Source organism: Scylla paramamosain, chromosome 3 (assembly GCF_035594125.1).
Source record: "Scylla paramamosain isolate STU-SP2022 chromosome 3, ASM3559412v1, whole genome shotgun sequence".
NCBI classification, from domain to species: domain Eukaryota; kingdom Metazoa; phylum Arthropoda; class Malacostraca; order Decapoda; family Portunidae; genus Scylla; species Scylla paramamosain.
Window position 1 is genome coordinate 1,815,612 of NC_087153.1, and position 17,360 is coordinate 1,832,971.

Below are 17,360 nucleotides of genomic sequence, written 5' to 3' on the forward strand. Positions count from 1 at the left end.
TCTTGAAATGCCCCTAAAATTCTCTGAGCTGTCTTGAAATGCCCCTAAATTCCCTGAACTATCTTGAAATGCCCTTAAATTCCCTGAGCTGTCTTGAAATGCACCTAAAATTCCCTAAACTGTCTTGAAATGTCCCTAAATTCCCTGAACTTTTTTTTTTTTTTTTTTTATGTAGGAAGGACACTGGCCAAGGGCAACAAAAATCTAATAAAAAAATATGCCCACTGAAATGCCAGTCCCATAAAAGGGTCAAAGCAGTGGTCAAAAATTGATGAATAAGTGTCTTGAAACGTCCCTCTTGAAGGAATTCAAGTCATAGGAAGGTGGAAATACAGAAGCAGGCAGGGACCTAACTTCATAGAAGCTGTTTTAGCTAGAGATGAGATGTGAAGTTTCCAGTTCAGATTATAAGTAAAGAACAGACCAAGGATGTTCAATGTAGAAGAGGGGGACAGTTGAGTGTCATTGAAGAAGAGGGGATAGTTGTCTGGAAGGTTGTGTCGAGTTGATAGATGGAGGAATTGAGTTTTTGAGGCATTGAACAATACCAAGTTTGCTCTGCCCCTATCAGAAATTTTAGAAAGATCAGAAGTCAGGCGTTCTGTGGCTTCCCTGCGTGATATGTTTACCTCCTGAAGGGTTGGACGTCTATGAAAAGATGTGGAAAAGTGCAGGGTGGTATCATCAGCGTAGGAGTGGATAGGACAAGAAGTTTGGTTTAGAAGATCATTAATGAATAATAGGAAGAGAGTGGGTGACAGGACAGAACCCTGAGGAACACCACTGTTAATAGATTTAGGAGAAGAACAGTGACCGTCTACCACAGCAGCAATAGAACGGTCAGAAAGAAAACTTGAGATGAAGTTACAGAGAGAAGGATAGAAACCATAGGAGGGTAGTTTGGAAATGAAAGCTTTGTGCCAGACTCTATCAAAAGCTTTTGATAATGTCCAAGGCAACAGCAAAAGTTTCACCAAAATCTCTAAAAGAGGATGACCAAGACTCAGTAAGGAAAGCCAGAAGATCACCAGTAGAGCGGCCTTGACAGAACCCATACTGGTGATCAGATAGAAGGTTGTCAAGTGATAGATGCTTAAGAATCTTCCTGTTGAGGATAGATTCAAAAACTTTAGATAGGCAGGAAATTAAAGCAGTAGGACGGTAGTTTGTCTTGAAATGCCTCTAAATTCCCTGAACTGTCTTGAAATGCCCCTAAATTCCCTGAACTGTCTTGAAATAGCCCTAAAACTATCTTAAAATGCCCCTAAAAATACTCTTAAAAACCCGTGTCACTTCATCTACAGCCATTTGAATGATAGTCTTGTTAATCTGTCACTAGAACCATAAAAACACCCTTAAAAACCCCGTATCCCTTCAACTAGAGCCTTTTCAATGCTGAAATCTTGTTAATCTGTCACTAGAACCGTAAAAACGCCCTTGAAAACCCATGTAACTTCATCTAAAGCATTTTGAATGCTGATATCTTATTACTCTGTCACTAGAACTGTAAAAAACACCTTAAAAACCCGTGCTGCTTCATCTAGAGCCTTTTGAATGCTGAAATCTTGTTAATCTTTCACTAGAACCGTAGAAATACCCTTAAAAATCCATATAACTTCATCTAGAGCCTTTTGAATGCTGAAATCTTGTTAATCTGCCACTATAACCGTAAAAACACCCTTAAAAACCCTTATCCCTTCAACTAGAGGCTTTTGAATCCTGAAATCTTATTAATCTGTCACTAGAACTGTAAAAACACCCTTGAAAACCCATACACCTTCAACTAGAGGCTTTTGAATGTTGAAATCTTGTTAATCTGCTACTTTAACAGTAAAAACACCCTTAAATGTATTTTGGGTGAGTTTTGCACTCTCTCCTTCATAGGGACTCAAAAAGTGAACATTCAAATTTCCTGCACTTTTCCAATCCCTAGTAAGGAGAGAGCGCGAGACAAGAGTTTTGTAGGTATTTTGGTGTGTGTAACATTTCTGCCAATATTACAGGATGGAGACCTTAGGATACCACACGGAAGGGGGTGAAGGAGCCTTGGGGATGCCTGAAGGAGCAGCAGTGAAGGAGGGAGGCCTAGAGATGAAGGAAATGCAGAAAATTCCTGCAATACTGAACGCTTCTCTGGTCAGACTATCCTTCACTGAATATTTGGACCGAGGCTTCGAGATACGAGCTGAGCATCTGTTTTGTTTTAGTGTTTTGAGGCAGCTTTAAGTGTTTTTAGGTGTTTTTAGGTTGTTTTAAGTATTTTAGGTTTGTGGAAGGAAAGAGAAAGCTTAAATACAGTAATAAGGCCAAAAAAAAGGCTTAAATTGAGAGTTTTAAAGTCAGCCTAGCGAATATTAAGCTGTTTTAAGTATTTTAAGTTACCAGAAGAGAGGAAGCTAAAATTTAATACTACGATAAGGAAAAAGCATATTTCTTGCATTAGGAAGAGAAAAGCTTATTATTATTGACGTTTTTTATGAATTTCTTTTGATTTTATATTCAGTTTATTTATTTGTCATTATTTTTTAAGATCATTTGTTTATTTTCTTTATTTTTCGCTCGTTTTCATAATAGGAATGTTTAATTTTGAATGTATTTTTTCATTTTTCTTTTTTTTTCACTTATTCGACTTAATATCCAGTTTATTTATTTATTATTACTTCTTAGTGTGTCTAAGTACTTACAAGGATCATTTATTTATTTATTATTATTTTTATTTTATTTTCCTTACGTTTTTTTTTTATAATGTGAACTTATTTCATCTATATTCCCGTTTTCTGTTACTTGTTCATGCCAGAGGTGACAATAAACATGAAGATTATTACTGCTTTTAATCCCACCGAGAGAGAGAGAGAGAGAGAGAGAGAGAGAGAGAGAGAGAGAGAGAGAGAGAGATAGGGTCATTTTAGTTGAGTCTATCCTGCGCTGGTTCGTGTTTGCTGCGGTGACACGGTACAGCTGTGAGAGAAATTTGCGTTCATAACCACGAAGGGGGTGTTCAATGGGGAAAGGGCAGTGAGGAAGTGATGATATTTATATTATTTAAATTATTACTTGATAATATGTCAACTTGTGTGTGGGGGGGAGGGGGGGGGAGAAGCAGTCACAGGTGGCGCTTGGGAGGGTGAGCGGCTGGCTGGAGTGTTTTGGCCAGCCTTGGTCAGTCTTGCACCACACTCTGGTAATAAGTGTTTCCGTATTCCCGGCAGCTTCTCTCTGTACCAAGCACCGCCACGCAGCACCAGAGAGCCATGAGTACGTAAGGTGAGCCCAGCGGTGCCACGCAGCACCAGAGAGCCATAAGTACGTAAGGTATGTGCCAGCCTTACTGCCTTCACAGCTTCCCCCCTCCTCCTCCCTGTAGTGTCTTGTAGTCGTCTGTTATGGCTTTTTTTTTTCGTTATGTGGGTATTTTTTAGGGTTATTCATTTATTTTTAGGTTTTGTTTACATCTGAGTCTGGAAACAGTTGGAAATTTAGGCGAATATTGAAGGGTCGTCAATATGTAAACAAACCGTCAGCTGAGGTACAGGCCGGGTATCAGAGTTTTCAGCCATTATTTGCCCTGTCTCTCTCTTATTGTAAGCCTAACATATCACAAGATACAGCCACATGTCTAGCTTTCATATGCGCTGGTCAGATATATCCGCTATTGCCTGGTTTTGGTGTCACGAAGTAATAAATAAGGCAACATGGCCGCCGGCTCCTCCACTGAGGTCGGCCCCCAGGACATGTTCCGGCCTGTGGGTTCCAATATTTTTTATATTTTCCTTAATTACTTTATTCGGCTTCTATAGTAAGTTTTTATGGTTTCTAAAAATATTTTGTTGATGTTGAAGTGTTTTTGTTGCTTCAGTTAAGTAACTGGGCTGAATTTTGTGTAGTTTTTTTTATGTAAATATAGGGCCGTTTTCACGGTTATTTTTACCCACCCCGGTCCTTGGCTTTTTTATTTGAGGCTGTAGTGAAGCTTTTATTGCTTTAAAAAATCGTTTATGATTTTTAAAATGTTTTGCGTTCCTGTTGAGTTGAGTATGTGCATTTTGAAATGGTTTTTAGTTCCGTTAAAAGTGGTGATTTTGTGATTTTTTAGATTCCTTATTTCTCTATTTCAGCTTGTAACTAACTTTGCATTGCTTGAAAAAATAGTTTCGATTTTTTGAAGTGTTTTTTTACTGGTGTAAATTGAAATGGGTGGACTTTTGAATGGTTTTAATGGTGTCAAAAGTTCCAACACTTTTTCCATATTTGTGTTGATATTTCTTTACAACTACTCAGGCTGGAGATGTTTTGGTACTGTGAATATTAATTTAAGTAATTATCAAATCATAAAATAGAATGCATTCCAGCCTAGCTTCATTTTTTGTAGGGGTCAATTTCAAAATGAAATGCATTACGTACGTAAGGCAGCGGCTGGGGGCTCTCGCCTGTGACGTCATCAACAGACTGGGACTTCTCCGGCTCCAGTGTCTCTTGGTCAGTATTTACCGTAATTTCCAGTGTTTTCCAAGTATTTCCAGCTGTTTATAAACTCAGGTACGTAGATAGTAGTAGTAGAAGGAGGAAAATAAGAGAAATGGAGGAGGAGGAGGGAGAAATAAGGAGAAATGGAGGAGGAGACAAAACAGGTAAATGGCAAGAAGACAATCTTTAGCTTAGTTTCCCATGATGCGCTGCCATTCTCTATTATTTGGTGTGTTTTGGGTCCTTTAAGTGTGTTTTAGGTGTATTTGGGAGTGTTGTGGGGTGTTTTGAGTGTGTGTTAGTTGTGTTTAGGAGTGTTTTGGGTGTATATTAGCTGTTATCAGTGTGTGTTTTGGGTGAATTTTTGTTGTTTAAGTGAGGTTTAGGTTATTTCTAGGTGTATTTTATGTGTTTTGAGTGTTGTGGAGTGTTTTGAGTGTATAGTGGAGTGTTTTGGTGTGTTTGAGGGTGTATTGAATGAGTGTGAGTGTGTCTTGAGTTTATTTTGGGTGTTTTAAGTGTTTTGGGTAAGTGTTGGGTGTGTGTGGCGTCTTTTGGGTGTATTTGAGTGTGTGTGGAGTGTTCTGGGTGCGTTTGGGTGTGTTAGTTGTGTATTCTGTGGTGATGTGGGTGTTTTGGATGTTTTAAGTGTGTTTTGGGTGTGTTTGGTTGAGTTTTGTGGGTATTTGGGTGTGTTTTGAGTATGTTTTGAGTGTGTTTGGGTGAGTTTTGTGGAGATATTGGTGTGTTGAGTGTGTTTTGGTTGTTTTGAGTGTGTTTGGGTGAGTTTTGTGGGTATTTTGGTGTCTTTTGGGTGTGTTTTCGATGTTTTTAGTGTGTTTTGGATGTGTTTGGGTGAGTTTTGCGCTCTCTCCTTCCTAGGGACTCAAAAGACAAGAGTTTTGTAGGTATTTTGGTGTGTCTAACTACTACTACTACTACTACTACTACTACTACTACTACTACTACTACTACTATTGCTACTACAACCAATCTTAACACAATCTACACTCAAAACCCTTCCTTCTCCCCCTCCTCGCCCCTTCTACCCCCTTCCCCCCCTGTCACCACCCCACACCTCACCTGCCGCACAATTACAGGTACATATTTCTGGAGTTCAAGGACAGGGCAGCAGCAGAGGAGGCAGTGAGGCAGAGGAACAATTATAAGCTAAACAAGCAGCACACGTTTCTCTGTAAGGTGTGTAGGGGGGAGAACTGTGGGAGTGAGGCAGGGGTGTTTGTGTGTGTGTGTCTGTGTGTGTGTGTGTGAGGGGCAGGTTTGTGTGTTTGTGAGGGAGATAGATGGGAAAGGAAAGACAGAGAGAGAGAGAGAGAGAGAGAGAGAGATTGTGTTTGTGCGCGTTTGTGAGAGAGAGAGAGAGAGAGAGAGAGAGAGAAGAGTGTCGCTTCATCTAGAGCCTTTTGAATGCTGATATCTTGTTAATCTTTCACTAGAACCGTAAAAACACCCTTAAAAACCCATATAACTTCATCTAGAGCCTTTTGAATGCTGAAATCCTATTAATCTGTCATTAGAACCGTAAAAACACCTTTGAAAACCCGTGTCGCTTCAGCTAGAGCCTTTTGGATGCTGAAATCTTATTAATCTGTCACTAGAACCGTAAAAACACCCTTAAAAACCCGTGTCGCTTCATCTAGAGCCTTTTGAATGCTGAAATCTTATTAACCTGTCACTAGAACCGTAAAAACCCTTGAAAACCTGTGTCGCTTCATCTAGAGTCTTTTGAATGCTGAAATCTTGTTAATCTGTCACTAGAACCGTAAAAACACCCTTAAAAACCCGTGTCGCTTCATCTAGAGCCTTTTGAATGCTGAAATCCTGTTAATCTGTCACTAGAATCGTAAAAACACCCTTAAAAACCGATATAACTTCATCTAGAGCCTTTTGAATGCTGAAATCTTGTTAATCTGTCACTAGAATCGTAAAAACACCCTTAAAAACCCATATAATTTCATCTAGAGCCTTTTGAATGCTGAAATCTTGTTAATGTGTTACTAGAACCGTAAAAATCTGACTTCGTCTTCGTTTTTCTCATTTCTTTGCACTAATATCAACACTGTGTATGTAATAACTTGCATTCAGGAGACAAAATACAAATTATTATTGTTTTCTATTTGATGATTTTACGGTAATATATAAAGAAAACCTCTAATCGAGAAATATTATGATAGCCTTCCAGAAGATTCCTAAATGCGTTCGGACAAAACTGGTGAATCATGCCGTTTAAATTCTGGAAAATATTTAATAAACAATAACAAACCTCAATCAGACCATAAAACACCGTAAAATATTCGACAACATATTAATAATCATAAATCACCCACAAACAATGACGGAGAGAAAAAAAATACGAATGACAGTAAACAGAGGACAGTGTTGCCAACTCGGGGGAATCTCTGTAGGGATGGGATGAAAGAAGAGGAAGAGGAGGAGGAAGGAAGAGAGAATGAAATGTTTGGTATTGCTTTTTTATTATTTATTCCTTTTATTTTTCTTCTTTTTCTTCTTTCTATAATACTTCTCGTCCTCTTCTTTCTTTTCCTCTTCATTTTCATTCTTTCATCTCTTCCTTTCTTCTCCTCCTCTTCGGTCTCTTAAGATCCTCATCTCCTTTATCTTCCTCCTCTCCCTCTTCCTCCTCATCCTCTCTCTCTCTCTCTCTCTCTCTCTCTCTCTCTCTCTCTCTCTCTCTCTCTCTCTCTCTCTCTCTCTCTCTCTCTCTCTCTCTCTCTCTTCTCGTCCTTTCTCTTCGTGTATATAAAATAAACATTAATTTTCTCATTTCATCCTCCTCATTCTCTCTTCATCTCTCTCCTCTTCCAACTCTTCTCTTCATTTTTTTCTACAATTCTCCTCTTCTTCCTCTTCCTCTCTCTCTCTCTCTCTCTCTCTCTCTCTCTCTCTCTCTCTCTCTCTCTCTCTCTCTCTCTCTTCCTTATCCCCCATCAGCACTGTTCCACCTCCTCCCCTTTCTTATCTTCCTTTCATCCCTTCCTCCTCTTCGAACTCTTCTCTTCCCCTCCTCCTCCTCCTCCTCCTCCTCCTCCTCCTCCTCCTCCTCTTCCCCTTCCTCTTCCTCTTCCTCTTCTGCAACCCAGAGGTCCGCGCTTGATCTGGCACCACTTCTCTGCTTCCCACACTCTGACCCTCTTGGCTCAACAGACATGCATCGCCACAAGTGCCCACTTTTCTCCTTCAAAATGCTCGGAGGAGGCTAGCCCATCATTGTTCTGAGTGAGTACACGCCCCTTAGCCCCCCGTGGGCGTAGTATGGGCGCGCGGGGAAGGGAAATAATGAGGGGAAATGTGAGGTGGTGTCAAGGCTTGGCGGTATTTCGGGTTCAATATTTGGGTAACTGGTGGTTTTTGGGGTTTTGGTGTGATTTTTGGCGGTGGTGGGGTTCGTTCTTTGTTTATTTTTCATTGTGTTTGTGTTTGTGTTTCGTTTCTCCTTATTTGGTTGTAAGGTTAGTTAATAATATTTTTAAGTAAGTTTACGGTGTTTTTCGTTAACTTTGGGGTTTTCTTGTGTGTTTTGTGGTGTTGGTGATTGTTATGTCTGTTTTTTTTTTCATTCGTTTGTTTGTTATTTTGTTTGTGGGTGTGCAGGCTAATTAATTTCGTTTTTCAGGTAAATATGTCTTTTTTTTGGTTTTTAGGGATATTTTAGGGAATTTTAGGGTTTGTTTTAGGTACTGGTGATTGTAATGTCTGATTTTCATTAGTTTGCGTGTTTTTTGTTTGTTTGAGAGTGTGCAGGCTAATTAATTTCGTTGTTCAGGTAATTATGCGTTTATTTTTTATTTATTTATTTATTTTTTTGTATATTTTAGGGAATATTAGGGTTGGTTTAAGTACTGGTGGTTGTAATGTTTGTTTTTTGCATTAGTTTGTTTGTTTGAGAGTGTGCAGTCTAATTAATTTAGTTTTTTGGCTAAATGTGCATTTTTTTGGATTTTTTTGGTATATTTTAGGGAATATTAGGGTTGGTTTTAGGTATTGGTGATTGTAATGTCTGTTTTTTTTTATTTTTTTATTTTGTTTTTGTTTATTTATTTATTTATTTAATTATTTATTTTATTTATTTATTTATTTATTTATTTATTTATTTATTTTATTTATTTTTTTTTTGGGGGGGGCTGTGCAGGTTAGTTAGTTTCGTTCGTGCATGTGTTTTATGAGCCAATCTCCATTTTCAGATCAGAACACCAAGAGTGAGTCTGGAAGGAAGGTCCAGTATACAGAACATTAATGCTGGCAAGGTGGGTTGAGTCAGGTTAAGTTTGGTTAGGTTAGGTTAGGATAGGTTGGGTTAAGTTAGGATAGGTTAAGTTTGGTTAGGTTTGGTTAAGTTGGGTTAGGTTAAGTTAGGTTTGGTTACGTTAAGTTAGGTTAGTTTAGTTTAGGTTAGGTTAGGTTAGTTTAGGTTAGGTTAGGTTAAGTTTGGTCAGGTTTGGTTAGGTTTGGTTAAGTTAAATTTGGTTAGGTTAGGTTTGGTTAGCTTTGGTTAGGTTAGGCTACATTAAGTTAGGTTTGGTTAGGTTAGGCTACATTAAGTTAGGTTTGGTTAGGTTAGGCTACATTAAGTTAGGTTTGGTTAGGTTAGGCTACATTAAGTTAGATTGGTTACATTAAGTTAGGTTAAGTTAAGTTTGGTTAGGTTTGGTTTCCATTCAGTTACTAAGATCAACTAACATCAACTTTTATTTACATTCAATCAGTTAATTAATATCACTTCACACCCACCAGAAACACTCCAATACACCCCAAAAACACACACAAACACCCAAAAACACACAAAAATCCCAAAACACCAAAACACACACACAAACACCCAAACCACCTAAAAAAAACACACAAAAACACAAAAACACACACAAAACACCTAAAAACATACACAAACAACCAAAAACACACACAAACATCCCAAAATACCCAAAAAACACCCATAAACACACAAAAACACCCAAAACACACCACAAACCATCCAAAAACACCCCTAAACATCCAAAAACACCCCAAAAACACACAAAACTCCCAAAAACACACAAAAACACCCAAAACACACCACAAACCATCCAAAAACACCCCTAAACACCCCAAAAACACACAAAAACACCCAAAACACACCACAAACCATCCAAAAACACCCCTTAACACCCAAAAAACACACAAAAACACCCAAAACACACCACAAATCATCCAAAAACACCCCTAAACACCCAAAAACACCCCAAAAACACACAAAACACACAAAACCACCCAAAAACACCCAGAAAACCCCAACACTGGTCGCCCACATTTCACCGTCCCCCTGACACCCTTCTGACCTCATCGTTTTCACCCACTTATGTACCTTTAAAACCCTCAAGACACCCCATAACACGCTCTGACACCCGCAACGCCCCTGCAGATGATTGCCGACGTCATCCGCACCTGCCTGGGCCCTCGTTGGATGCTGAAGATGCTGATGGATCCGATGGGGGGCGTGGTGATGACTAACGATGGTAATGCTATTTTGAGGGAGATTACTGTGCAACACCCTGCCACCAAGCACATGATTGAGATTGTGCGCACCCAGGATGAAGAGGTGAGGGGGTGTGGGTGCAGTTGGGGGGCATTGAGTAGGGGGGAGTGTGATAAGAGTGAGTGTTTTGTTAATTTTTTTTTTTGTTTGTTTGTTTGTTTTTGGGGGGAGAGAGAGAGAGAGAGAGAGAAAAAGTGTGTTTCTGTGTATGAGTGTGAGAGAGAGAGAGAGAGAGAGAGAGAGAGAGAGAGAGAGAGAGAGAGAGAGAGAGTTTATTAGAAAATTTATGCTTATACTTAACCTAACAAAAAATAGAAACAAAAACACACAAACAAACACACCTAAACCCTTTCACACCCCCTTACCCCCCCCTCACCGCTCCTCACCACCCCACCATTCCCTCAGGTGGGTGACGGAACAAGCAGTGTGGTGATCCTGGCAGGGGAGATGCTGGCGGTGGCTGAGCAGTACCTGGAGCAGAACATGCATCCGCTTATCATCATTCAGGGGTACAGACAGGCCCTCGACCATGCTCTGGAGGCCCTTAAAGACACCCTCAGGTACTTGTGGGGCTGGGCGACCTTGGGGGTGCTGTGGGAGGGCTGGGGGGGCACGGAGAGGGGCTGTTGGAGAGGAAAATTGCAGGATGTTAAATTTTTAATTTTTTTTTATGTATTTTTATGTTTAAATTGTTGAAGTGACCCTTAAGTGACCCTAATGACCTCTTACCTCCTCCCCCACACTCTCCTCTCTCCTGCTGGGGGCCCTGGGCAGAGAGGTTTGTAGATGTGAAAATTTTAAGTGTAATTTTATAGTTTTTTCTGTTGAAACCATAAAAAACGCCCTAAAATGACCCTTAAATTACCCTCTAATGACCTCTTATCCCCTCTCCCTCTACCTCTGTCCTACTGGGGGGCCTGGAGGAGGGGAGGTTTGTAGATTGGGAAGGTATGGGAGAGAGGTGTGTGTGAGAGAGAGAGAGAGAGAGAGAGAGAGAGAGAGAGAGAGATCAAAAACAAACTCAACAAAAACACCAAAAAAACACCCCTTCTACTCCTACACACCCCACCAGACACCCTTAGACCCCTTCACACCCCCCTGCCACACACCCCCAGACCCCCACTGACCCCCCTGAACCCCCACAGATCCCGGGAGGGGCCATCGAAGAGAGCTGTGTGCTGGACGGGATCATGATAAACAAGGATGTGACCTATGCAAAGATGAGCAGGAAAGTAGACAACCCTCGTATCATTCTCCTTGACTGCCCGCTGGAGTACAAGAAGGGCGAGAGCCAGACTTTGGTGGAAATGACTGCTGAGACGGACTTTACGAGGGTGAGAGAGAGAGGGAGGGAATGTTTTGTTTGTTTGTTTGTTTGTTTGTTTGTTGTGTTTGTGTGTGTGTGTGTGTGAGAGAGAGAGAAAGAGTTTGTTCTTGTGTGTGTGAAAGAGAGAAAAAAGAGAATTTGTTTTTGTGTGAAAGAGAGAAAATTATTTATTTGGTCTCTTTGAAGTTAAGAAGGTGGGTGTGGGGGGGGGCAGGGGTGTGTGTTGGGGTATTTTTGTGGGAGAGAATGTTTGTGTGTGTGTGTGAGAGAGAGTTTGTCTGTTCTGATGCAAGAGAGAGAAAGAGTGTATTTTAGTATGTGTGAAAGAAAGAGAGAGAGTTTGTCTCTTCTGATGCAAGAGAGAAAGAGAAAGAGTGTATTTTAGTGTGTATGAGAGAAAGAGAGAGAGAGAGACAGAGAGAATTTTTTTTGTGTGTGAGGAAGAGAGAAAATTAAAAAAATTAATAAATAATTAAATTCTATGCTTCTTTCCTTCCTCCCAGCCTCTCCCAGTGTATCCCAGCCTCTCCCAGTGCATCCCAGCCTCTCCCATTCCACCCCAGCCCCCCCCAGTGCATCCCAGCCTCTCCCAGTGCATCCCAGCCTCTCTCAGTCCACTCCAGCCTTTCACAGTGCATCCCAGCCTCTCCCAGTGCATCTCAGCCTCTCCCAGTGCATCCCAGCCTCTCCCAGTCCATCCCAGCCTCTCCCAGTGCATCCCAGCCTCTCCCAGTCCACCCCAGCCTCTCCCAGTCCACCCCAGCCTCTCCCAGTGCATCCCAGCCTATCCCATTCCATCCCAGCCTCTCCCAGTCCACCCCAGCCTCTCCCAGTCCACCCAAGTCCTCTCTCCACCCTTCACTCACCACCCATTACTTCCCACAGATTGGTGATGAGTATTTTACATTCATCACCAAGTGCCAGGACCCCAAGGCATAAACGGTGCTGCTCAGGGGACCCAGGAAGGATATCGTGAATGAGGTGAGGATGCTGTTGGATGGCCGGGAGTGTTTAATTTGGTTTGATTTAAATTTTTTTGTGTTTTTTGTGTTTTTTGTGTTTGTTTTTGGAGATTTGGTTTAATTGTTTTTTTTTTTTCATTTCCACCCTAATCACTTAAAAAAATGCCCATTTCTACCGTAAAAACTGAAAAATACTGCCATTCCTCTCCTTAAACACCCAAAAAAAACACTCATTTTCACCATAATTAACCGAAAAACTCCTATTTTCTCCATAATAAAACCAAAAAACACCCATTTCTGTGCTAGAAACAAAAAAAAACACCCATTTCTACCCAAAAACACCCAAATAAACAAGATCTACTCGTAACTCAACCTAAAAAATATATATATATATATATATATATATATATATATATATATATATATATATATATATATATATATATATATATATATATATATATATATATATATATATATATAAAATAAATAAATAAACACCTGACCTGACTTGATCCGACCCATACCCACAGGTGGAGAGGAACCTTCAGGACGCCCATGGAGTGGCCTGGAACTTGGCCCTGGAGCCCCGTCTGGTCCCTGGGGGCAGCGCGGTGGGCATGGCAGTCTCTAACTTCCTACAGCAGAAGGCCAAGGGGGTGTCAGGGGTGAGGCAGTGGCCCTATTCTGCTCTTGCCCAGGCTCTTGAGGTATGTGGGGGGGTGAGGGGAAGGAGGAGGAGGAGGAGGAAGAGGGTTGTTTTAAATTGTGTTTATTCTCTAACAGCAGACCAAAAACATGCCAAATTGTCTTGAAATGTCCCTAAAATTCCCTGAACTGTCTTGAAATGCCCTTAGATTTCCCTGAGCTGTCTTGAAATGCCCCTAAACTGCCTTAATATGCCCCTAAATTCCCTGAAATGTCTTGAAATGCCCCTAAAATTTCCTGAAATGTTTTGAAATGCCCCTAAATTCCCTGAACTGTCTTGAAATGCCCCTAAAATTCTCTGAGCTGTCTTGAAATGCCCCTAAATTCCCTGAACTATCTTGAAATGCCCTTAAATTCCCTGAGCTGTCTTGAAATGCACCTAAAATTACCTAAACTCTTGAAATGTCCCTAAATTCCCTGAACTTTTTTTTTTTTTTTTTTTATGTAGGAAGGACACTGGCCAAGGGCAACAAAAATCTAATAAAAAAAATGCCCATTGAAATGCCAGTCCCATAAAAGGGTCAAAGCAGTGGTCAAAAATTGATGAATAAGTGTCTTGAAACCTCCCTCTTGAAGGAATTCAAGTCATAGGAAGATGGAAATACAGAAGCAGGCAGGGACCTAACTTCATAGAAGCTGTTTTAGCTAGAGATGAGATGTGAAGTTTCCAATTCAGATTATAAGTAAAGAACAGACCAAGGATGTTCAATGTAGAAGAGGGGGACAGTTGAGTGTCATTGAAGAAGAGGGGATAGTTGTCTGGAAGGTTGTGTCGAGTTGATAGATGGAGGAATTGAGTTTTTGAGGCATTGAACAATACCAAGTTTGCTCTGCCCCTATCAGAAATTTTAGAAAGATCAGAAGTCAGGCGTTCTGTGGCTTCCCTGCGTGATATGTTTACCTCCTGAAGGGTTGGACGTCTATGAAAAGATGTGGAAAAGTGCAGGGTGGTATCATCAGCGTAGGAGTGGATAGGACAAGAAGTTTGGTTTAGAAGATCATTAATGAATAATAGGAAGAGAGTGGGTGACAGGACAGAACCCTGAGGAACACCACTGTTAATAGATTTAGGAGAAGAACAGTGACCGTCTACCACAGCAGCAATAGAACGGTCAGAAAGAAAACTTGAGATGAAGTTACAGAGAGAAGGATAGAAACCATAGGAGGGTAGTTTGGAAATGAAAGCTTTGTGCCAGACTCTATCAAAAGCTTTTGATAATGTCCAAGGCAACAGCGAAAGTTTCACCAAAATCTCTAAAAGAGGATGACCAAGACTCAGTAAGGAAAGCCAGAAGATTACCAGTAGAGCGGCCTTGACGGAACCCATAATGGTGATCAGATAGAAGGTTGTCAAGTGATAGATGCTTAAGAATCTTCCTGTTGATAAATTCAAAAACTTTAGATAGGCAGGAAATTAAAGCAGTAGGACGGTAGTTTGTCTTGAAATGCCTCTAAATTCCCTGAACTGTCTTGAAATGCCCCTAAATTCCCTGAACTGTCTTGAAATGGCCCTAAAACTATCTTAAAATGCCCCTAAAAATACTCTTAAAAACCCGTGTCACTTCATCTACAGCCATTTGAATGATAGTCTTGTTAATCTGTCACTAGAACCATAAAAACACCCTTAAAAACCCCGTATCCCTTCAACTAGAGCCTTTTCAATGCTGAAATCTTGTTAATCTGTCACTAGAACTGTAAAAACGCCCTTGAAAACCCATGTAACTTCATCTAAAGCATTTTGAATGCTGATATCTTATTACTCTGTCACTAGAACTGTAAAAAACACCTTAAAAACCCGTGCTGCTTCATCTAGAGCCTTTTGAATGCTGAAATCTTGTTAATCTTTCACTAGAACTGTAGAAATACCTTTAAAAACCCATATAACTTCATCTAGAGCCTTTTGAATGCTGAAATCTTGTTAATCTGCCACTATAACCATAAAAACACCCTTAAAAACCCTTATCCCTTCAACTAGAGGCTTTTGAATCCTGAAATCTTATTAATCTGTCACTAGAACTGTAAAAACACCCTTGAAAACCCATACACCTTCAACTAGAGCCTTTTGAATGTTGAAATCTTGTTAATCTGCTACTTTAACAGTAAAAACACCCTTAAATGTATTTTGGGTGAGTTTTGCACTCTCTCCTTCGTAGGGACTCAAAAAGTGAACATTCAAATTTCCTGCACTTTTCCAATCCCTAGTAAGGAGAGAGCGCGAGACAAGAGTTTTGTAGGTATTTTGGTGTGTGTAACATTTCTGCCAATATTACAGGATGGAGACCTTAGGATACCACACGGAAGGGGGTGAAGGAGCCTTGGGGATGCCTGAAGGAGCGGCAGTGAAGGAGGGAGGCCTAGAGATGAAGGAAATGCAGAAAATTCCTGCAATACTGAACGCTTCTCTGGTCAGACTATCCTTCACTGAATATTTGGACCGAGGCTTCGAGATACGAGCTGAGCATCTGTTTTGTTTTAGTGTTTTGAGGCAGCTTTAAGTGTTTTTAGGTGTTTTTAGGTTGTTTTAAGTATTTTAGGTTTGTGGAAGGAAAGAGAAAGCTTAAATACAGTAATAAGGCCAAAAAAAAGGCTTAAATTGAGAGTTTTAAAGTCAGCCTAGCGAATATTAAGCTGTTTTAAGTATTTTAAGTTACCAGAAGAGAGGAAGCTAAAATTTAATACTACGATAAGGAAAAAGCATATTTCTTGCATTAGGAAGAGAAAAGCTTATTATTATTGACGTTTTTTATGAATTTCTTTTGATTTTATATTCAGTTTATTTATTTGTCATTATTTTTTAAGATCATTTGTTTATTTTCTTTATTTTTTGCTCGTTTTCATAATAGGAATGTTTAATTTTGAATGTATTTTTTCATTTTTCTTTTTTTTTTACTTATTCGACTTAATATCCAGTTTATTTATTTATTATTACTTCTTAGTGTGTCTAAGTACTTACAAGGATCATTTATTTATTTATTATTATTTTTATTTTATTTTCCTTACGTTTTTTTTTTATAATGTGAACTTATTTCATCTATATTCCCGTTTTCTGTTACTTGTTCATGCCAGAGGTGACAATAAACATGAAGATTATTACTGCTTTTAATCCCACCGAGAGAGAGAGAGAGAGAGAGAGAGAGAGAGAGATAGGGTCATTTTAGTTGAGTCTATCCTGCGCTGGTTCGTGTTTGCTGCGGTGACACGGTACAGCTGTGAGAGAAATTTGCGTTCATAACCACGAAGGGGGTGTTCAATGGGGAAAGGGCAGTGAGGAAGTGATGATATTTATATTATTTAAATTATTACTTGATAATATGTCAACTTGTGTGTGGGGGGGGGGAGAAGCAGTCACAGGTGGCGCTTGGGAGGGTGAGCGGCTGGCTGGAGTGTTTTGGCCAGCCTTGGTCAGTCTTGCACCACACTCTGGTAATAAGTGTTTCCGTATTCCCGGCAGCTTCTCTCTGTACCAAGCACCGCCACGCAGCACCAGAGAGCCATGAGTACGTAAGGTGAGCCCAGCGGTGCCACGCAGCACCAGAGAGCCATAAGTACGTAAGGTATGTGCCAGCCTTACTGCCTTCACAGCTTCCCCCCTCCTCCTCCCTGTAGTGTCTTGTAGTCGTCTGTTATGGCTTTTTTTTTTTCGTTATGTGGGTATTTTTTAGGGTTATTCATTTATTTTTAGGTTTTGTTTACATCTGAGTCTGGAAACAGTTGGAAATTTAGGCGAATATTGAAGGGTCGTCAATATGTAAACAAACCGTCAGCTGAGGTACAGGCCGGGTATCAGAGTTTTCAGCCATTATTTGCCCTGTCTCTCTCTTATTGTAAGCCTAACATTTCACAAGATACAGCCACATGTCTAGCTTTCATATGCGCTGGTCAGATATATCCGCTATTGCCTGGTTTTGGTGTCACGAAGTAATAAATAAGGCAACATGGCCGCCGGCTCCTCCACTGAGGTCGGCCCCCAGGACATGTTCCGGCCTGTGGGTTCCAATATTTTTTATATTTTCCTTAATTACTTTATTCGGCTTCTATAGTAAGTTTTTATGGTTTCTAAAAATATTTTGTTGATGTTGAAGTGTTTTTGTTGCTTCAGTTAAGTAACTGGGCTGAATTTTGTGTAGTTTTTTTTATGTAAATATAGGGCCGTTTTCACGGTTATTTTTACCCACCCCGGTCCTTGGCTTTTTTATTTGAGGCTGTAGTGAAGCTTTTATTGCTTTAAAAAATCGTTTATGATTTTTAAAATGTTTTGCGTTCCTGTTGAGTTGAGTATGTGCATTTTGAAATGGTTTTTAGTTCCGTTAAAAGTGGTGATTTTGTGATTTTTAAGATTCCTTATTTC

General features: G+C 40.1%; 2 pseudogenes; both read left to right on the forward strand.

Moving 5' to 3' along the window:
• LOC135088774 (T-complex protein 1 subunit gamma-like) overlaps positions 1-8,756 on the forward strand; it is a 41,733-nt pseudogene extending 32,977 nt beyond the window's left edge.
• A 3,471-nt stretch (positions 8,757-12,227) lies between these two features.
• Positions 12,228-17,353, forward strand: LOC135088778 (T-complex protein 1 subunit gamma-like; annotated as a pseudogene).
• Positions 17,354-17,360: the final 7 nt, after the last annotated feature.